Source organism: Pundamilia nyererei, unplaced genomic scaffold, assembly GCF_000239375.1.
Source record: "Pundamilia nyererei isolate P.nyererei 1_Seehausen unplaced genomic scaffold, PunNye1.0 scaffold00012, whole genome shotgun sequence".
In the NCBI taxonomy this organism is placed as follows: domain Eukaryota; kingdom Metazoa; phylum Chordata; class Actinopteri; order Cichliformes; family Cichlidae; genus Pundamilia; species Pundamilia nyererei.
In genome coordinates, this window is record NW_005187413.1 from 4,511,980 (window position 1) to 4,535,728 (window position 23,749).

Genomic DNA, 23,749 nt, shown 5'->3' on the forward strand with positions numbered 1-23,749 from the left:
ACAGAATGAGTATCAGTAATGATGCATGGTCGTTGAATTAATACTAAAATTCCACCACCCCCTGCCTATCTGAGTAAGGCCAGAAGACACTGTGCCTGTGCAATGATCTTTTGTGCTCCATACATTGATAAAAGGTTAATGGAACTGCTCAAGGAGGACTCCTGTGAATTGCAGTGAAAGAGACCCATCTGCTCATCATTCCTCCCCTTTTCAAAGAAAAATGGTTTGAGGGAGCACATGTTTGTTTTTAAGTCATCAAAATTCTCCAGTTCACTGCCTTTCTCCCAGCTTCTTCTTCCTTTTTTTTCCTGGTCCACCTCTGGTGTCTAAAGCATGAAATAAAATGACAATGATTATGGGAGTCAGCAATATCCTCACTGTACCAGGGAGTGATTAAGTAGAGCATGATGGTGGGCTTATGATCCCACAGTCGGTTTAATATCTTTAAACCTGCTTACCTTATACATTCTATGGGGCTATGAATATAGGTTCTCCTCTCAGATACAGAGACATACAAATGCATTTTCTAAATTTCGACATTTTCCTTCAGTACAGCAATAACTGTCTACCCTCAGGTGCCTTCTACAGTAGAACCACGTGCACATCCACTCTTCTTCAACAATGATCTCACTCTTTCCCTCCTAATCTGCATATTTTGACAGTTTTAATTTCACAACCCTATAGTATTTATCTGCATTATTGACCTTCCCCTCCTTTCTCCCCCTCCTCCATCCCCCTGACCCGTCAATAACAGTTTAGGTGTTGTTAAGCTGACCTTTTCTTTGATTTTTAATATGGAGATTGGAGAGCAGGCGGGCTCATGCTCGACCGCTCTTACCACAAACATTAATGAGAGGGATAGATAGAGGGAAAAGATGAAGCTGCTGGCGATGAGACAAATACATGATCTATTCCCATACTTATTTAAGGGTGTTGGCTCTCTGTACTCTTTTAAAAAGATGTCAATACCTCTGCTGGAGCCATAGTATCTCCCTATTTTATTATCATTAACTGTTACGCAGTATTTAAATATCTGCCTTCTCCATGTGCATGTTTCATTTTTTGGATATTTGTCTTGGTACTTTATTATATTTTCTGAGCTTTTTACTGATTTAAGTGGCCGCCAATTCCACAGGGGCTTTGGTTAGGTACAGTTCATTGTAATTCAAGGGAACACACCCTGTCATGGCCCAAATGAGCACCACAGAGAGCGATTATCAAATCACTTCATTTCGGCCTGGCTGGACCTCAGCTGTGAGAGGTTAAAGGCTATGGAAATTAAAGGGTCCAGCTGCGCAGGTCCACCTGTAGCCTGGCTGCCCAAACCGAGGCCACAAGGGACAGTCTGTGCTGCCCTTTGTGATCTCGGCCAATTATGTCTTATAAAGTTAATGTTTTTGTCACTCACATCTCTCAGTTAAATGTGATGATACCATTTTGTCATTAGGCCCAATGTTACTATTAAAAAGGTAGAGTGTTTTAATAACATTTAAACGAAAGAAAAACGTGTTTTTGTTGCTTCAAAACCTGTGACAAAGAGAGAGAACTGTTTTGTTGTTGTTTGTTATTTTTGGACTGGGAGCTAAGCTTCTCTCTCTGGTCGACATTTTTTACACCGACGAATGGACTGCAAACATCACTGCATATTTAAAATATAGATTCCCTGATTTTAAACACTGCGCATCTGATCTAATCTAACTACGCGTCCACTAGAATTACAGTCAACACTCTACTGAAGTTACACGTAGTCTCCAAACTTCACAAATCAACAAAAATATTGGGTTGCTGTCAAAGGAAGAGCACAGGCTGTGCTCATGACATGCCTTCCAGGACCTTGAAAATGAAGCAGCTAAGTGTAATTTATCCGTTCATTCACTACTTATGTTGATCAGGGTTGCAAGGGAAATGGAGCCTGTCCCAGCTGCAAGAGGCAAGGCACTCCCTGGACAGGTGACCAGTCTGCCGCAGGGCTAGCACAGAGAGAGCGAGAGAAAGACAACCATTAGCACTCAAATTCACACCTATGGGCTAATTTAGGATCACCTACACCAGCCCACACTCCTTCTACTGTGAGGCAACAGTACTAACCACCATGTTGGCAAAAAGATTCAATATTAATCACTATTTTCTCTTTATTATTGTAGGGCCTTTACCTTATACTATAAATTGCCTGGGAGGGGGGGGGCTGCTGTCGTGATTTGGTGCTAAATAAATAAAATTGAATTGAATTATTAAATGGATTTTTCAGAAATGTGGTCTTTCCTTCCTGTAGTGGGCCATTACAAGACATTAAGAGTATTTTGACTATAGACACTATAACTGTTTTGCTCCCAACTGACAGAGTGAGGCACCACTTTTGACAGAGTGATCTATGTGTTTTTAAAACACTTTTATTCCTGTGGCAGTTTGATGTTGCACAAGAGGTTTAAATTGTGAGATTGAGGATCGTCGAGATGCATTTTTAAGAAGCCCAGTTTTTCATAAATGTGTTTTGCCGGTGTTGGAGGCGCGCTGATGAAAGCTGAGTGACAGCACGGCATTACACAAATGTGGTTCAAAAAACATTTTGATTGGTTATATGCAAACAACGTCTCTTTCTACTGAGATGAATTGTTAAGGGCACACCTACAGGTACAGATGCACTATTACAAACTAAAGCCAAAATATATATATATGAAATGCAAATTGTTTTCTTTTATGCATTATTTACCTTCTATTAGAAAGCATCCACAAAGCAAACCCATAATACTTCAGCAGAAAATTTGCATTTTTATTTCCTATTAAGTCAAAAGTTATATTGAGTTCTTTAAAAATGTAAGAGCCTTCTTTGCAGCGGGGGAAGCACAGCATTACAATGGACTCAGGAACAGCTAATTATTAATGAGAATATGAGGCGATGAGTTTGAGAGTCAGAGGAGCTATTCAAACATGTGACCCAACTTTCCCTCTTAGTGAACACTCAGCTTTTGGAGCCATAATGGCATTAACAGTACATGATAGAAAGAGTCGACGCTCAGCAGGAGCCAGCGTAGGTACTGAAGCAGAATGAGAAGACAACTACCATCAGTTTCGAGAGAGCCCACCTTCAGCTAACCTTTAATTATTCTGGCAGTCACTCGATCATGTGGCAGATGCATTTATTCCTGTATCAATCAGTGCACCGGAAAGGAAATAAGAGCTATTAGCATGTAGCTACTGTGGAATACCAACACTCTAAAATACTGTCCTGCTGAGTTCAGACACACAGATCTGTTTTATTATTGCCGGTGACTGACACAAACATGTACGGGCACCACTTGCAGTAATTTATAATGAGCGGAAACACAAGCTGTTGATTGTGTGCAAAGTGGGGCAGAGTTTAAGAGGTGAGTGACTGATCAGTCGCTCATAGAGAACAGAAGCTCATTGTAATGTTTACTGTTTTCACACATTCTCCCTGAAAGGCTTTATGGTCTTTGTTAAGGCAGATGAGTTGCAATCCTAAACAGAGGTTGTCGTGCAGTTTAAATGACAATAATTCAATGCCTCTTTATACATAGTGAGGGGATTTTTTTGTTTTGAGCTGCTCATTTTTACTCTGCACATGTACTCTACTCTTTATAAAAAGAAAGTATTATGGAAATCCCTTTCATGTTAAGTAACGCTAGACCAGAACAAAAATGTTCAGGAGATATGAGATTACATGTTTTATGTACAAAATGAATCAGTAATACAGCAAACAAGTACTGACAATCAGAGCAAAATTACCTAGTAATGAACTAGTATCTAGTATTATTGTTTTATCCACACTTGTCACATTTGAAACGCTATCCAAACCTACATAACCCTATGTGAAAATGTGAAAATCCTCCCTAAACCTCATAGCATGTTGTGCCGCCCTTGGCACCAAAAATTGTAATGAGTGTTTCTGAGAAATGGCAATGAGTCTTTCTCATAAGAGTGGAGGAATTTTGGCTCCCTCTTCTTTGTAGGATTGTTCTTATTCAGCCACATTAAAGGGTTTTTCAGCATGAACAGCCTGTTTAAGGTCACACCATCTCAATCTGATTTGAGTCCGGCTTTTGACTTAGACCCACCAAAATCTTAATTTTATTTTATTTTTTTTAGCCATTCAGTGGTGAACTTGTCATGCTGCATAACCCAAGTGAGTTTGAGCTTTGTAACCCTTTCAAAACTGATAGATAGACTTTATTTCTCTGCCATTTTTGTGTCGTTCTGTTGCGTTTTGGACATTTTAGCCTGCTTCACTTTGTCAGACAGGTTCTGTTTAAGTGATTCAGCAGTACTGACAGTAATCAGGCGTGGGTGTGGCTAGAAAAATTAAACCCAGCTTTCCAAAGTAATGTGCTTAATCACATTTAATTCATGATTTCACAAGGGGACAGGTACTTTTTCACATAGGGCCAAGTACGATTGGATAGATTTTTTCCCCTAATTTTGTATGTACTTCGTGATCTGAAATATCTAACTGTGACAAAAATGCTGTTTTCTATAGATGTGGTGACAATATTGTTATCAATAACGTATTTTGGCCACAATAATTTAGCAAGAATCGGATATAGAATCTGTAACACAATGTGAAGAACCTCAAGCAGTATTTAAATGAAAATTCACCACCATGCAGACTTTGAATACATTAGCAAAGCTGAATGAAATGAAGCCTTTTGGATTTCTAACCTCTGGCATCGTACTGAGCCAGAAAACCCCGCCTGGTTACATAAGACAACAGGATTGAAGTCGGATATTTAGTGTTTGAATATTTCACAAGGGAGACTGGTCATCCCTCACCTCAGTGCTCACGGGTCCCTACTGGTATCATCAGGCACAGACACACAGAGTGCTTCCAAATCCCAGTGTACAGAACACTGAAGTGACACTCCCGCAGCACCGTGCACCTCCACTGTTAGGTATCATTAACAGCCTCTGACACAGATAGCAGTGAGAAATTGAAAATAAATCACTTTTATGATGGAACCAAATGAAATAAGGAAATGACTGAAAAAATACTCAAAAAAACAAAACAAGAAAAGAGTGAAGAGTTCATAAACTCAGGCTGTAAACATGTCAAATAGTTATATGACAACACTGAAATTCTTCCAGGAAAAGTTGACTTAGTATTCAACACAGTCGTCGCCTTATAAGAAAAGCAACTGAAAGATTTCTCTGGGGATTAAAACTGAAACTGCATGCTATATACTGAAGGTTGAGCTGTCACATCTCTATTATACAACCCCAACATGTAGCCAAACCACTGAAGCAAAATGCCATTCCTCTAATGTTTTTTTCTTTGCCCGGAGCTGAAAACTTACTGTCTATTAATCTGTGTTTATAATAATCCGTGACACAGTGAATCAATACTCCTGGCACTCAAATAACAGAGGCCTGAAAGGCTGCTCCAAGGCTGCTGTGATCCATAGCCTCTGGATGCTGTCTGTGAGTTGCCATTAAGCCTGCAACAGCAGCCTGCCCTGAGGAAACATGGGCGAAAAAGCCCCTTCAGGGACACATCAATTACATCAATGAGGAGAAATTGCCTGGGGAAGATGAGCGTCCAGGGTTACCGGTGTTATGAGCGGTGTTGCTCATCTTAGACGTCTGCAGGTTTGTTGCGTTTTGCTCACTCTAATGATGTCTGTGTGCAAGGACAGAGTCAAGAAAAGTGTGCTGTCTCCAAAATTTCACAAACCCCTTTCACTAACGTTGAACTGGAACTCCTTTTTTCAGCGCAGGGATTGACAGGGAGATTTATTCCACAATATAACACACAAATGTTTCCATACCATTGAGAAATTGTTGCTACCCCTTTAATATCTCAGCATGTAGCAGCCCATCGTGGCTAATGCTGCACATCATTGCAGTTTTATAGCGGTTGTACATTTTTGCATCATTGTGATAAAGTTTAATGATCTGTTGGTTACAGTATTTAAATCACTGTGGCAGATAAAACATCTGAACATTTCCATCTGCTTATTTTATCTAGTTTATGAGACTGTAAAAAAAATACAGCCACTTTTCTCTGAAGTAGTGAACAAATGATTCGTAATCCATATTTGATATCTTACAAAAGGAATCCCTCTTAGGATAAGAAACAGAGACCTTCACCTATTTTCCAAAAAAGGACCTGCAGCCAGAAAAAACCCACCAAAATCATAAATCCTTTTCTGAGCCTTTTCTCCTCTCCGACTGTATTTTGTAGGGTTGTTTACTCTAATTTCCTGTAGTCCTAACAACTCATTGCCATCAAAATAAGAAATGTGTGCACTCCACAATGAGGGCTTAAGCAGAGTCGACAAAGACATATGAATGAGCTTCTTTTGAATTACCAATGCAGTACCAATTGCCACACCTGCTCACAACAATATCAGCATTTCAGTGCTCAACCCTGTGATTAAAATGAGCTGTGCTGTTATGTCGAAACCAAAACAGCTGAAGGGCTCAGGAGAACGGAAAGTACCTCAGTTCATTATTCATGACAGTACCATCAGGAAAACAAGGTTATGGGATGATACCTAACCTTGGAGTCACTATGGGATGATTTACAGTAGTTGTGCATCATTCAGTAGTAACGCTGGCTGATGAATAATCACCGCGGAGCTGACCTGCCAAACTGGAATAGCAGGAGACTAGAGCTTGATGACAAGCAGTGACAAAAAAGAAATAAATAAATGAATCCCATCATCCTTCATGATAGCTACAGATGAAGGCATAGGATGGATAGATGACGGTCCATCAAACATTTGTAATAATACTGCAGTATTATTGTGGTGCAGCCAGTGAAAAATGAGGAATTCATTATGGTGTAGATAATGAAAGTGATGTGAACCCATAAACACTCAGTAGAATAGTGTTTAATCCATGACAGACTTTCTGAAGAGGAGGATCCAGCGCTTAAGGTTCAGTTGGATTAGTCAGGATCTGACATGGGTCTATCCTCTGTGACCACAAACAAGAACAAACTCTGAATTCCAGGGTTTTCCCCACAATACAGCTGGATAAATGAGATGAATTCTCATCTAAATAAAAACATTAATATCCTTTGGACACAACAGACGAATGGAAGAACACAATGACACATGCAAGAGTTTCCTCTCATGCAAACATGCTCAGAATCACATGTGAGCTTGTGCGCGCGCACACGCACACACACACACACACACACACACACACACACACACACACACACACACACACACACACTGTATGGCTCATCTGACTCTTTGGGCCACAGCTGGCCACTGCAGGGCATCATCCGCCCTGCCATAACCCAAAGGCTTTGCTGGACTAGGAAAGCTAGATGAGGACGGATTTAAAGTGAAGATTAAGCAGGAAAATCTGCCTGGAAGAAATCCAACGCTCACACAACTTAAAAAAAATTTAAAAAAAATTCCTCCTATTCCTTGTGCCAATGCCTTCTGATCGCGACAGCTGGCCAGGATTGGCTTGGGAACATTTGGAAAATATGAGACTTATTTTACTTCCCTCTCCCCATAGGCTTAAGCTTGAGTAAAAAAACAAATCTCATATGTAATCTTGCCACACTACCTATCCCAGCTCCTACAGGAATGAGAAAGAAGAAAGGCTACCATCAAAATATTCATATTTCTTTTTAAGTAAACAGGTTATTTTTCCATACTGGTCAATCCAACCAAAGGCTAAACTGTCAAAACCTCTGCTTGTAAGTTAAAGATGAGTTTGTGAGAAAAAATGAAAACCAAAACGAACAAATGAATCAAAAAGATGAGAAAAGGTGACAGATTGAAGGGCTTTGCTGCAAGACCAGAGCATCTTCTGCAGAGGAAACCACTGCAGCTCTTCAGTCTATTCAGTCTGAATAATACAACACAGTAGCATAGCACTTGGAGGCTGTGTTTGGTGTGAAACACAGAGAGATTTTGTATTAGAGTTGCTACAGTATAATAGCTCTAGTAGTATGTGATGCATAGTACTGACCAAAAGAAGCACAGGCTAAATTTGTGAATAATACAACTGAGACTGCAATGTTCACTGGGCCCAGACAAGCTGAGTACTGATGCAAGGATGGAGATCACCCACAGTGATACAGAACACTGTAGCCAACCAGTCAATGAAGAAAGTCCACAAAAAGAATTGAATATATCCTCCAACTTACAACAACTCAGCTAACCCCAGTTTAAACAAAGCAGCTGCAGCTATGCTGGGGCAAAAATAAAAGTCATATCTGACGGCAACATGTTTTATTGATTTAAAAAAAATGTTATTGTGATGCGAAATATCTTGCTCTTGTTATAAACAAAGCTTGCCTGCTACAGTTGCCATGCCTGTCTATTATAGTTGCTAATTGCACGAGAAAAGCGGAGAGAACACAAACCATGCTGTGCTCCTGGCACCAAGCATAATATGAAAAAAGCCCAGTAAGCCACAAGTGTTATTTTTTTTTGTTTTTTTTGCTATCTTGGAACCAACAACAAAGTCTAGAGCTATTAGTCAAACTGTGCTCTCTTGCTGTAATGATCCTCAAATCGGCAAGCACACAATGATTCTGGGAACCTGACAGATGAGAAAAACAAGCATTTATGACAACGACATTTACCAGCAGGTCTTTTGTCTTTGGGTCTTTTTTGGGGATAGAAGTTATTGTAGATTCTCAAGACTCTTGAGATGAATGTGTGCTATTAAATTGACTTCATTGCACTTTACTTAAAGGAGATTTTACAAATCTGTCTTGCAGTGATACACGGGTGCCCATTTGGAGACCAAAAAAAGGTATTGTTTGCTGTAATCATTTCTCTTGCTAAATATTAAGATAGCACCCAAAACTTTATCTGAAGCAAACTCAAGGCTGTATCAGTTTTTTAAAAACCATGCTGATATCCTCAGAGTTCAAAATGTTTTTGTACAAAATATCCTCTTTGTGCCTTTCTCTATAGTAGTGAAAGAGCTATAACAAACATGCACTTACAGGTACACCTCGACAGTACTGGGTTGGCCCCCTTTTTACCTTGGTGTAGATTCATAAAGGTGCTCAAAAAATATCTCAGAGATTTTGACCCTTATTGACATGATAGCATCACACAAATGCTGCAGTTTTTGATGTGAATCTTTCATTTCACATCCCAAAGGTGCTCTGCTGGATTGAAATTTGGTGGATGTGGAGAAGGTTGTTTTGTTTTTTTTTTAAACATTGTGCTTAATTGTGCTGGGAGCAGCAATCAGAAGACGGGTACACTGTTATCATAAAGGGATGGATATGTTCCTGAAAATACTCAGCTAGGCTGTGGTGTTTAAAGGCTGCTCGGTTGGTACACTTTAACATTACACCACCACCGCTACCAACAGCCTATAAGGCTAAATCACCTTTCTTCCATGTGACTGACTAATCAGACATTTGTATTAATGAGCAGCTGAATGTGAATCCCTGAGAATCGGGCTGATGAGCCTATGGTCTACTTTTTTTTAAAAACAGACCCAAAAAAACTGTAAGTAGTATCCTAGAAGAAACTTAAATGATTAACACAGGAGCCCTTCACATTAATTCATTTGAACCATACTGATATCTAAAAAAGGGACGCATGAGTGTGAGAAACAGAAATAGAAAAGTCACTCTATTATTGTTGGTGGATGAAATACTGCATATTATACAGCATTACATCCCTCTGGTGTGGTGATGGATTACACAGTCTACTGGCAAGTTTTACTGTAATGGTGAAACATTCAGCAAATGAAAAATGACCCAGTAAGCTATCCACACCATGACTTCTACTCACAGCTAGTGTTAAAATGGATGCTAAAGTCTTTAAGGTCATTGCCTTCTTCTTGCAGTGCCTTACAGTTCAATAAGAGCCTGAATCAGCTTTTTGCTCAGCAGTATGCAGCGCTCAGAATGAGTAATGTCTCAGCACAGGCCCAATCTAAAGAAGGGAGCTGACCACTTTCTTACGCCCTTTCCTACAACATCAAAGAACAGCAAAGAGTTCCTGTATAGCAAAGTATCCACACTCGATCCTCTCCTCTCTGTCAGTGCAGCAGCCCCCATGAGACTATAATTAGCTGAATGGCAGTAGAAGAGCTAATTAGCATCCCAGCTAAGTTTTACAACTTAACCACAAAGCTTCAAGCACAAGTCACACACACACACCACAAACCGGGTGTCTCTTCCTGGCACAGTGCATGTCTACCAATTACTGAAGATTTCCATACCTGCAGCTACAGTGTAAACACTTGGTAATTAATAAAGGTGACCTCCACAGTCAGGGTTGTAGAGATTTGTTTTTGTTTTGGTGAAATAATGTTCTCCTTTTCTATGTAAACATAATCTGTTTCAGGTAGTTAAATAAGTCAGACATCTTCCTTTTATGAAAGTACCTTATATTCAAAAATATTTTGTGGAACACACAAAATGAATATATGCTTGGTTACTTTTACAATTATTTCTGCTAACAGCCAAAGGCTGAATATTAGACATAAATGATCAGTGAGGGAAGAAATTATACTGAAATCTGTTTTGTGTTTTACGTTACTCTATTTACTTAAAAATAACTCATGAGCAGTGAGTTATGTGACATTTAACTGCACTTCAGATTTCTTTTTGTGTCCTTATCTACACTTTGGCTAATGAATAACTACATTTTCAAGATATCACAATGATAAATGACACAGGTTGATGACATGCCTCTGATCCCATTTTTTAAAATATCTGTATTGTAGCATCACAAATCACCACAGGTTATTTGCACAAGTTGACATGCCTCATAACACCACGTCAGTCATTGTGACATTCAGTCATGTGGAAAAAGAAAGCTCCCCAGGACTTTATGCAGTCTTGAGAAAAACTAAAAACACTCCATGATTCAGTAGATTGTAAAATCACTTTAAGCAGAAGTAACTTGAAGTAATTGTTTTCTGAATAATTTTATTAGACTATCACATAATTATTTTGGCGGACTCTTCTTTATATTGTTGCTTCAGTTCGTTGAGGCATTATTTATACACAGCTCTCTTAAGGTGCCACCACAGCATTTCAGTCAGGTTAGGGTCTGGACTTTGACTGGACCATTGTGGCTCCTTGATTCTTTTTGTGTTGAGTGATTCTGGTGTAGATTTGTTGCTGTGCTTGGGATCATTGTCCTGTTGCATGACCCAATTTCAGCCCAGCTTTAGCTGCCAAACAGATGGCCTTACATTGACGAGAATACTTTGGTTTAAAGAAGAGTTCGTGGTTGACTCAGTGACTGCAAAGTGTCCTGCAGCTCCAAAACGAGCCCAAATCCTCACCCCTCCACCGTGCTTCACGGTTGGTATGAGGTGTTTGTTTTTCAAAAAACACAGTGCTATGCATCACAGCCAGATCTCTTCCCTTTGGTCTCAAAGGACATTGTTCCAAAAGTCTTGTAATTTATTAAGATTCAGATTTGCTGTGCTGTTTTGTTTTTTCTGCGAACACGTCCATTCGAGCTGTACTTGTTCAGTCTTTATCTAACTGTACTATCATGAACTTTAACAGCCTGTAGAGTCTGACATGTAGGCTCTTGGGTTTTTGGAGCTTCTCTGATTTATTGCACGCTCTAGCCTTGAGGCAAATTTGCTGGAATGTCCACTCCTGGAAAGATTGACATCTGTCTCAAATGTTTTCCACTAGTGAATAATTTTTCTCAGTGTTGAATAATGAACTTCAGATTGTTTGGAAGTGGCCTTATGACCCTCCCCAGATTATTGGGCAGCAGCAACCATTTCTCTAAGAGCACTGAGGATGTCTTTCTTACTTGGCATTTTGTTAACATACACCTGAATGCTCCAGACCAACAAACTGTCAAAACATCTACGTTTATAGAACTGAATGCTGTAGATCAGCGGTCCCCAACCCCCAGGCCTCGGACCGGTACCGGTCCGTGAGTCGTTTGGTACCGGGCTGCGAGAGTTGAGGCTCAGGTGTGAAATGTATGGTTTTCAGGGTTTTTATCGGTTTTCAGCGTTATTTTGTTATCGTTTTTATCGTTAACTCGGTTTTCCTGGGTCTTTTCACGTGTGTTATGAATAAATCTTCTTTTTTTCGGTACTGGTACTAGTTTTTTTTTTTGTTGTATTCATCCGCGACACCTTAAAGGCCGGTCCGTGAAAATATTGTCGGGCATAAACCGGTCCGTGGCGCAAAAAAGGTTGGAGACCGCTGCTGTAGATAGTTCCCTTCCCCCCACATAAACACTTCTGAGTAAATATGAAGGAACTTTGTGTCTGATGGTTTTTGCCAGAACATCAGAATGAAACCCGAGTTTCATGTTAGCCAATATATTTTGCCGAGAACAGCGCAGAAACAGAAATCACATTAAGAAGTGGGTTTCACCTTCAGCAGTGGAATGCAGTGAGTAAAGCAATTTAGAGAGACATTATAAGCCAGTGGTGAAAGATGAACATGTGAAGAAATAATCCAATGTGAAACTTTTATGTCCAATTGAAAGAATACTTCTTTTCTTTCTTCCTTTTTTTTTTTTTAAAATAAACTATGCCTCAGTGGAGGATGACACAGCCTGGGACAACAGGCTGATGCAAGCTGGTGCTGAAAATTTCATTCTCAAAGATCAGATAAATCCGTCTTTGGGGGTAAAAATCTGCACCGAATTTCATTGTCTAATGTTTCACTGTGAAACTCAAGCTTAAAGACGGTGCTATTTTTGTTTGCCTGCACTGCTCCTGCAGACTGTAATGACAATTACTGATAAGCAAGTCAGTGCAAGTAGGCACCTCTATCGCCATCCTGTGAAGGAAGCTGACCTTTACTGTGATACTGCATTTTGAAAGTGCAGACAATAGTCCACTGGCTTAGAGGTACACTGAGTGATTGATGTCACCTCATTAGCTACAGGAGTTTAAACTGCTGAGAGCAACACTGGCTCTCTTTCTCCTTATGTCCATGCCTCTCCTGCCTTTCATGCTATGTGTCGCCACCAGCTCTGCAATTGTTCAGTCAGTCCAGCAGCCTCCCCGCTCCTTCACTGCCCTCTCTTCTTGCATCCTCCTTCATCAATCAGCCTCTCTTCCAAGTTTTAAAACCCCCAAATCCCTCAACTCATCTACTTCTTTCTCTCCTAGGATTTTTGTCCTCATGATTATTAAGATTCCTTTACTGTCTCTGTATTGTAACTCCCGCAGTGAAAAATTCTCTCCCTCTCTCAGCCTGTCACTTTCCCCCCCCTTCGCCTTTAATGCCCCTCCACCCTCTCCTCCCTCTGTTTGGTTCTGCGTCAGTGATCACCATTCGTTCGATCCACTGAGGCTTTCGCCCCAGGAGAGTAACTGCAGTAATAAGAGCAGAGAGGTTCTAAGATGCATATTGCTGGCGCCCTGCAGAGCAGACGGCAAGAGAAGAAGCCATAAAGTGAGGAACATACAAACATAGTCAAACTGGAAAAGCAAAAAGAGAAGGAACGGACTGAACTTTTAAAAAGAGAGATTATTCATTCATTTGTTTTTCACAAGTCATTATGATGCCTGCAACTGAGATCACTGTAGTGTAACATGATGGTAAAATTGTAATCTGAACTACTGAAACAATAGTTTTATGTTCCTGCGTCTCCCCAGGGCACTGCACTCTCAAGGGACTGACTAAGGTTGACTGGAGATCTTCATTAGTTTCCTCTTCCTCCTAATTAACAGTCAGCTCAGATTCTTACAGCACCATTTTGCTTCCTATTTGCACAGTATTTCTGGAGGCAAGTCCTCAAGACTCTTCTGAGCACCTGGCCAACTTTATGCAATAATCTTCTTTCACTTCAAATAGCCAAAGATAGCTTATATTTCAAAACCTGAGAACAATTTACCATGAAACTGTGCAAAATTTGTCTGAGGGAAAGTACTCTTAGTCGTGTGGAGGGGAGGATTAGTTTAGAATTCACAGACAGGAAAATGTGTCTGAAATGCCTAAAGGAAACTGAAAAAAATATGAAATTAATTTTATGGGCCATTATTTCTGTTGGTTATGAATACGCTTTATCCACCAACATTGTGAGTATTCCCAGATTCAGTTCAGCTCAGTTAAATACACGACTGCCACCCGGGAGGTTTGGATCAGCATATTTTACTGAAAAGAAACGTTTCCATTCTATTCTTGGACTTTAGAGTTTCTTTGATTGATCCGCCATTCAAATTCATTATGATTTGTCTTGTATCAGCCCTTTGTGCCGTCCCTTAGTTCATCCAGCTCTCCCTTTAAGGCCATCACCCTTTAATTCTGCTTCATTTTGATTGGCCGCCCCTTAAGCTCTTTTTCCATTAGTACCTACTCTGATTGACTCAGCACAGTTCGCCACGGTTTTCTGGGTTTTCCATTAGGTCGTAGTACCGGGCGGGTACTAGATACTATTTTTAGTACCTGCTCACCCGGGGTTCCAAGCAATCTGAGCAGGTACTAAAATGTGATGTCGTCAGACTGCATGCCACCGATTGGCTGTTCAGTAGCATCACTTGATGAGTCATGAAAGCGTGTCGTTCACGAAAATTAAAACTGACATTTTTGAAACCCGGCAATGAGGGAAATGGCTACAAAAAACAACGCCTTATTTCCCAAGTTTGATAAAAAGCCACAGACCGAGTAGCAGGTATACAGTATTCTTGCTTCGATGTCCACTTTTTTGTAGAGTTTGTGTCACATATTAATGATGTTGTGGGAAGCTCCGAAACATTGCTACAACGACAACCACGCCAGTTAGATAGTACTGGGTTGCAATAGAAAATAAGTTGATCCGAGTCGAGTCGTGGCAATCTGCGGTGTCTTGATCCGAGTAAGTACTAATGGTACTAACGGAAAAGGGGCTTAGACAAAAAGTTGAAACAGCTGGCAATAAGGCTGCTGGCTTCACAGCCAGAGCTGCGTGCCTGAGACGGCCATATTAAGGATATTTGTTCTCACTGATATACAAATCCAAGGCTATGACACATGAATGGGTATTTTTTTAAACCAGGATCTTTTTTTGTTGTTGTTGTTTTAATCCACATGTAAACACACAAGTAGAGTAAAAATCTTCACCCCCGAAGGCATTCTTCAAAAGCTTTTCAGTGACCTAAAATGTTGTTTTTCATGTGGACGAAAGGCCAAAAGGGATAGAAAAAAAACAATTTTCCAAAATATCCATGCATATGTGGATAGAACCCAATAGTAGGAATAACAAGGCATCTGAAACTGAATCTTAGAAACAGTCTGAAGCCTTAACTTTTGGCTCACACAGAGAATAATACATACACTAACCTGATAGTATAGTTTGTTAGGAAACAACCAAGATAAGAGAAAGTATAGCTTTTTTAAAACGATGCTATTCCAAGCTACGTATGATGCTCTTTATGTCAAATATAACTGAATAAACTCCATCAGATATCTGGGTTGTTTGGTAACATTTGGTGTCAACCATAATCTCTTTAAAGAAAATGTGAATGAATGTCTAAAAAAACAGGGACACTGAATAATAGATGCCCACTGATAAGTAGAGTTTGGAAGGGAAGACACCAAATGATTGAAGTACTCTGAGCGAAAAACATTTTCTATTACTGCTGCATATTGCAGATATCCTCCACTCCACTTACACATTTTCCGTTTTCTATAACACTCGTGTCGAGAAATATTTACATATATAGAAACTTTATGAATCACACATGTACAATGTCCAGCAGCAGGGTTTCTGAAATGTTTTTTTAGAGAGCAAAAAAACTACAATCTACTAAAATTTAATAACAATTTCTATTTAGTCTGAAGCCAAAAACAGTGTCATATTAATTCCAATCCCCACTGACTCCTGTACTTAAAAATAACAGCTTTAGAGCCAGAAATAAACACACTTACAGCCTGATACAAATAATTATCTGACATATAATGCAGAGTGGACTGCTGTGCTGTGTGTTAATTGAACTAAAAGAAATAGTAGGTACCTGTACCTGTGTTATACACAACGTCATTTACTGCACATTGCTAACCAAATTGGCTGCTTCCACTGCTAATGGCTGAATCACACTAGAGTAAAGAGAAAAATCTATGGTTACCTGGTGAGTGCACTGACCTATTGCAAACACTCAGATTCTGAGTGTGGAACAGCGCTAACCTGACTGCAAGGCAACTGCACTGTCTGCCTGCATAGTCTGGCTGGTGGATAGCAACCTCTGTCCAAACAACTGTGGTCCAGACAGACTGGCAAGGTTTGAAAATAACTGCTGTTGTGGTCCGAAGTTTACATAAACTTTCTTTCTTTCTTCTTTCTCACTCAGCACCGTTTCAGCCCATGGTGATGTAAAACTGGATAGTGACGCTAGTGTTCCACCAGTTTGCATGGTAGGCTTGAGCCTCTGTGGTTCCCAAGTTGTTCCTGAACATGTGAACCAGTTTCCTTTCATCTGATGGTGACAGTTTGGGTCTCCTTCCAGACCTTGGCAAAGTGCCGAACCAAATGAATAATTGTACTTATGTACAATTGTTTAAACTGATGACAGGAGAATCTGCAGTTATTTAAAAATGAAAAATCCCCAAATTACCAGGACTTTCATTCCCACAACTTTTGACCACAGCTGTAAATGCACGCAGATTGCCAACATGCTGCAATCCGTCCTGCAGTCGCTACATCACTATTTATGGAGGAATTTCTGTTTCAGATCTATGTTACTCATTTTGGTCATGCCACTGTTACCCAAGCCACTGTTTTCACAGTATTAGTGAAGCATAACTTGCTGATAACTGACCAAAAACAACTGGCAGTAGCCAAACTCCTGCTTCGTGAGGCAATGGATAATGCTATAATGTAAACATCCATGAGTGAATTGTGATGATTCTCAAATGCCAAACTACTCCTTAGCAGCATAACTTCTAAAAATTGAGTCTTGGCACAAGCTATCGAAACAAATACGCCATAATGCAGCTTAAGATAAGACTTGAAAGAAATAATACCTTTCAGTGGGTCCGATAAGCCTCTTTTGTCCACCAGCTGCTGCTGTTTAACAGTAGAGTAATAGGACAAAAAGAGATCATAAATATACTGCACCCATCTGTAAATGCATCTAAAACTAAAACAACAACAACAAATAAACAAGCAAACAACAAACAAACAAATAAAACTGAGTCTTTATTTACTTCCTCCAACACCTAAGTGCTCCAAAAATAACAAAGGGTCTGCAGTAACAATAACAGAGGGTCTCAAATTAACCATCTCTCATCTCCAAACCTGCTTCTGTCCTAGAAATGTCAGAGCAGCTGGCTGCTGCTGGATCAGCATGACGTGAGCTCAATAGGCTAATTTAATGCCCACGAATGTCAGGAAATAGCAAAGCCACAAAACTCAAAACATACAGATCTAGGACAAAGCTGAAGATAATAGGCCAAAAAGCTGGTAAAAATAAAAAATAACTGACAGTGTAAAGTTTAGATGCTTTGTGGATGGAGTTCATCGTCATGAAGGAAAGGTCAGACAAAAGATGCACAAAACCATTAACCGAAGCACCAGCCAGCTACTCATTTACAGTGTTCACTGAGCAACACTATTATACACTATATAAACACTATTACAATTCACACTCATCGGCTTCCTGTGTCAAGGTGTCCCTTGTGACACAGACTTAATTAATTTGAAATGTATTATCCAGTCATGTGCATTCGCCCATGTCCAACAATCACATACACACAGGAACTGTCCCTTAGAATAGAAGAGACGCCTTGAGTATCAGATGTCCACACATTGCTGATCACAAGGTTAAATGATAGCATGGTATGTGTATATCCATGCATATCTGGTTACAAGGCTGTAGAAACACCACCTCATGAATCAAAAGTTACTGCACTGCAGCTGCACGACACTCATGGAGGTCAGAGGTGGAACATGTTGAGCATTTCTGACCCTGGTGAGAAATGTGCGGTACCTCCATTTATCCCATCTCCGTGCAATTCCCACGGTATGCAGCTGGGCCGCAGCTTCTCCTCATTCCTCAATACATAGGAAAAATCCATAACTCTCCTTCTTCCTTCAATTTTTATCGTCTGATTTTTGCTGTTTCTGCAGCATCAGTTCACTGCTCTGAACATCATAGAAAAGGGATGGGACAGAGATTACCATAGGGATCAGTCTACGCCCTCCCATCATTTACATCCCCCTTCTACCCTCCCTGTTAACTATTATAAAGTACACCCTGCTCCCCCCTCAGATGGTCTTGCCCACCCCCTGCTGGTCTAACCCCACAGATCCTGCGCCACCAACAATCCCGCAGCGGCAGATGGGACATTCCTCTACAGGCCAAATACATTCATACTTTGCTGGCTTACAGCCTTTCTTAAGCCAGGACCTTCACTCTTCAGCAGTGTAATCAGACAGCTAAAGCAGACTGTATTAAAAAGCTAATACCTATAGTGACACAGGGACATATGCAAGGCACAAGACAGACTTGGTCTAATCCTTTGATTTCGTCAGTATTAAAGCACAGCATTCAATCCACTCGGAACATACTGTGCTGCAGTAACAATGTCTCCACTTCCTCTAATACCAAGAACATGTTTGAAAATTAGACTCTTGTGGCATAACGGTCATGTCAACAGCCACTTCAGTATCTCATGCCTATGCTGGAGAAATTGAACATTAACAAGCCGTCTCCTCTGAGATAATCTAATGCAGCATGATTGCTCTTGTATTTGTGTTTTTATTGCTTTTTTCTTTGCATTTTTCCCTTGAACAAACTCCTACTTAGTTATAATTTTTTAAAAATTACAGTTTGAATGCTTCCATTTACATATTTACTTGAATTTAAATGCCATTCATCATTTTCAACTCTTCCCAAGGCATACAATTAAAAAAACCTTCAGCTACAAAGTATTAAAATTTCATCAACAAAGAGAAATTGTAGATGACTCAATGCAGAGTTTACCTCAACAGCTTTTAGTATTCCTTTCCGTTCAGTTCACTTCAAAACTTGTTTTCTACACTAGAAATCTGGACTATTTTCTTTTACACCCATCTCATGTAAAACCTCCAACTCACTTTGATAAAATATAGATAAAAAGTGGATAGAGTCCATGCTTCCTCTCGCCTCGCTTGTCAGAGAATGAACAAAAAGCACATTTGGGCAATTTGCTCCCACATCATTACTCAAAGCTTGATATTGGGTGCTGATTAGCTCACTGGGCCGAGTAGGCAACCGATATACCATAATATCACTGTAGAGGCCTGGGTTACAATCTGCCCTGAAGTTATTTACTGCAAATCTTCCTCTGTCCTAATACAATAAAGGCTAAAAGCCCCCAAAATATACTGTAAAAGTTACAGCCAACACTGGAGATGGCTGTAACTTGAGCCTGACTAATATAGGTTTTTTAAGACTGAAACGATAATAATTTGTCTTTAAAAAGTAAAATATTTTATTATACTTGTGAAGATATAGTTTTCTTCCAGTTACACAAACTATATAGACAGATTTCCCTAACATTTGTTACCTGTAGTTATTTATTTAAATCTACTCAGATCAGCTGGTTGTTAGTGTGTTTGTGGTACTGCAGAGCGCCCCCTGCTGGGAAAACTATGCAACATCAACATTCATAACATAATCGAAGGGTGTTTCTCCTGTTCCTCCACTTTACTTTTAACATTTTTAATTATCAGTAATTACAACAGCTGACACCATTGAGAAGCTAATATCACTCCATGGATAAACTGATCAGGCTCCACTGGAAATTAGTCATGCATCTTTAGCTAACGTTGTGTACTGTTGGCACTGTAGGGTAGCATAAACATCCTTTGGATTAAAAAACAAAAAACAGACTGTTACGAGCAACCGAAAAAGTTCGATCATCTCTTGTTTTTTAAATTTATGTTGCAATCCATTCAAACATGTCACATTACTACAGACTGTCATTTGAAACTGCTCCTTAGTGCTTACATCCAATTCAATTAATCTTTATTTATGCAACACCAAATCACAACAGCATCACCTCAAGGTGCTTTATATTGTAAAGGTAAAGATCCTATACAATAATACAGAGAAAATCCCAACAACAAGCCACTGGGGGAGGAAGCACAAACTTTTTCAGTATTTCCATTTTAACCATTATTTTAATTTCTCTAAACAATTGCATTACATTTGCTACTTCTTGTCTGTATTATAAATTATCTGTTCGATCATATATAACAAAGATATTTAAACCTATATGTAGCTACCCATTGCTGAAACAGATGTGCTTTTCTGTTCTTGTTTTATTTGTTTAATATGTAACGCACGCCTTCTTTGCTGTAAATCAAGGATTCATTTTCTTTGAAAATTCATACCGAAGACAGAATTGCACAGTGACAGTGAGGTTGATAAGCAGCTAATCTAAACACTGTTGGTTTGGTTTGTCTGTAAATACTGCTTTATTCAAACAGCCACAGACGTTGCAATGATAATTTAAAAATGGAAAAAATAAAAGTTAACTATTGTAATTTGAAGTTTCGCTCCAGAATGTGACCACACTTTTAAAGGAATCAAACAGAGATCTATACGACAAGATTTCATGTTCATAAAAACACACTCAGCCAACCTTGCCTCCTAGGGTTTCTGTCAGCTACACGAGGAAAGACAGGAGCGTGTCTGGAGGAAAGTGACAATTAGTTCTCCCTCCACGGCTTGTCACCTGACAGTCTGCTCATTCACAGCCCGGTGGAAGAGCCTCTCCAGCTGCTCATTCAAACCAATTAAGGTCTGGAGGTGTATTACCACACAGTCATTACCTGTCTCTCACAGTGCTCTGCTGCTCTTCAGATTGCAGTTCACTGGTCTGTTGAAAGCCTCAAAGTTTTACCCCTTTATGTCATCTTGTCTGTTTCATAATCTCTGTTTGTCTCCCTCTCTTTCTCTCTCTCACAGCAAGAAAACAGTGACAGCAGCCCAAAATATTCTTCCATCAGCAGACCTATGTAGAATAGCATCTGTGCCTGTAAACAATTATAAATCAGTTTGGACATATGTTACAGCTTAAGCTATAGTCAGCACGTAGACAAGAAGAATTCAAGAGGAATATGCTTGTGAAACTCGTGAGAATTAGAAATTTGGAAATGGACGGCAGTGCCAAAAACAAAACAAAGCAATGCACAGACATCAAAACTTACATGAAATCACAACACCGACAAAATACTTGCTTCTCGACAACTTCCCTCTGTTGCTGGCACTGAACAATGAAACAAAGCACTCAGAAGTTGCAGTGCAATGGGCTGAAGTCTTGTCACAGACATTACATGTGTTTATACGGACTTGCTTTTTCTGTCCAAACAGTTTATTCATGTGAGATGGATGACATATTTGGAACAACCCAAATTCCCACATTCCCTCTTGCAAAACATTGCGCAAGCCATCTAACCATAAACCTTTAAGAAAGGAGCGGTAATTTTGAAGTGCATTTTGACTCAGCTCTGGGATGGTTGGAATTCCCCATACGACATTAACGGTGCTGGGAAACAGAAAGAGACTATTTCACCACAACAGCTTCGGGCAGCAGAAACTATTTTCACAAGAACACCTTATGATCATTTCCGTTTAAAATAAAAGAACCATAATCAGCATTACATCCCACTGTAAGTCTATTAAAATGAAACCGACCTTAATAATTACAGTACAGGTCTCCCGCTCACAGTTAGCCTTTCATTTATTTATAAAGGCGGCACAGTGTGAATAGAAATCACTTAAATCCCTACTGGGCTTGTGTTAACTTGTTGAAAGGTCAAAATGCGACTAATAGGAAAAAGTTGCATCGATTTAACAGGAATTAACGGTCACTTGAGCTGAATAGTGAATATCAGGACCTCTAATTGAGTCCACATGGAGCAGCCAGCAAGCCTCATTGGTTATGTTGTTTGGGGTGTTCAGACATTTTTTTTTCTGTTTATATGCACTATTTATCTCATTTATCTTACTCTACTTGTAACACGAACATGTTACAGATGTTTAAACCCTTTGCTATCCTACAGCTTTTTGAAACTAACAGAGACGGATATCTCGGGTCACCCACCATTTCCTTATATTCTGCTTCCAGACATTGTTGCAATTTTTAAAAACGGGTCTTGAGTAAAAGTTGTCCAAGCTTCTTGGAGGTTATTAAAAGTTTTTTTTTGTTACATTGTAATTACATTTTCACTCGTTTTCAGTCCAGTCCTTGTACCTGACCATTTCTAGAGGATTTTTAAAATTACGTTGTTAAGCCACTTAACACAAAAAAGGATGGATGTGTTGCAGGATGTGTTGTGTCTACAAATAACAGAAACCTTAGCAAAGAACCAAAGTAGTATTTTTGCATGCACATGGTGACTACCAATGACCTATTAGCCAAAACACTTGTCATATCTCTGCATAGTGTGCAGTATGTCCTTTAAACATTTGTGGAACCTGGACAAGTGGCGACCCTAAAAAACTACCAGCAAATAAAGAGTATCTAAAAGTCATGTAGTTTATAAATAGGGAAATAAATTCAGCAGCAACCTGAAACAGGACAACAGAAATTAATCTGGCCTTTCAGTGCTATCCATCTACTATTCACCAAAGCCTAATCAGAAATGGCTTCAATTAGGGGTTAAAGTGTTCCAGAAAGATCTCCAATGGCGTTCCAGTACCTTCAGTTAATGAGCAATTAAATCTGATAGGCAGGCTACTATTGGATGATTGAATTTTTCATGTGCTATAACCTGACAGTGCTTCCAGTGACAGCATGGAGATACTTTCTCACTATGAGAATAATAATGACATCCTATGATCTGCTTACACCTTCAACACATTCCCTCTTTACTTCTCATCTCTGTGATACGATCATGGTGCAGATGTAAATAAAGTCGCAATCACAGTACCTAAGCATCTAGCTAGAGCTACGGAAGAGGAACAAGAATAAAATAACAAAATTTGTGTGATAGCTAATTCAAAGTTGCTGCATTTCCCAATGCAATGTGCAACACTGAAAAATGGAGAAAGATGTAAGAAATGAGACAAGAAAAGGAAGATTAGACTATTTTTAAAGAGAAGGATTGCTCAGCAAGTGACATTTTATAAACTGGAAACTTCAAAGCTTACATGGAATGTCCTCATTCATTGTATGGTTTTTAAATGAATGTTGGATCAATGCATGATTTGTTGCTGAATTATGTTTTTGTGAAGTGTCTTGCAAAACTAACAAAAGTACACTTTTTTGTGTTATTTAGATGCTGCATGAAATTGTACTCAGCACTTTCCAGTTTAGTGACGCTGCACTGGCTGCAATGTAAGGTTACAGAGCATACAGGCTGATTAAATTCACTCACTGAATTGTAGCTTTTATACGGTACTAGCTTTATGGTGTCTAGGGGTTGGAAGTCAACCATGCAGCTCATTAAACATCTGCTTACATCTTATTGAATTCAGCTAAATCCTCAAAGCTCAGTGAATGTCGAAGCAGCAGCACAGGTCAGCTGATTACAGCCTTACACACAGAAAACTCTACAAAACAAATTATTTTGTGACTTACTTTTTCTAAGCAATTCATTTCCCTATGGTACAATGCTAAATAAACGGTAAATGGACTGGCTCTTGTATAGAGCTTTCCTGCTCTACCTGAGCACTACCTGACTTACTGTAGTTATTAGGTCATTTTAGCAGTATGCGTATAGTTCTCAGGTAGCGGCTCATGTGACATCAAAGCAAGAGTTTCATGCTGAAAATGAAAATGTTGTTCAGGTACCCCCTGAATGTAATTAGCTAACAGCAGTGTGACAGAAATGGTCTGGGCTCTTTTCTCTCTTTCTGGAACAGCAGTCATGTTTAACACACCTGT

The 23,749-nt window shown here is 39.6% G+C and overlaps 1 protein-coding gene across 4 annotated transcripts in view; it reads right to left on the bottom strand.

The window, feature by feature from the left end:
- kaznb (kazrin, periplakin interacting protein b) overlaps positions 1–23,749 on the bottom strand; it is a 132,199-nt gene that overhangs the window by 32,601 nt on the left and 75,849 nt on the right. The window lies entirely within an intron of this gene.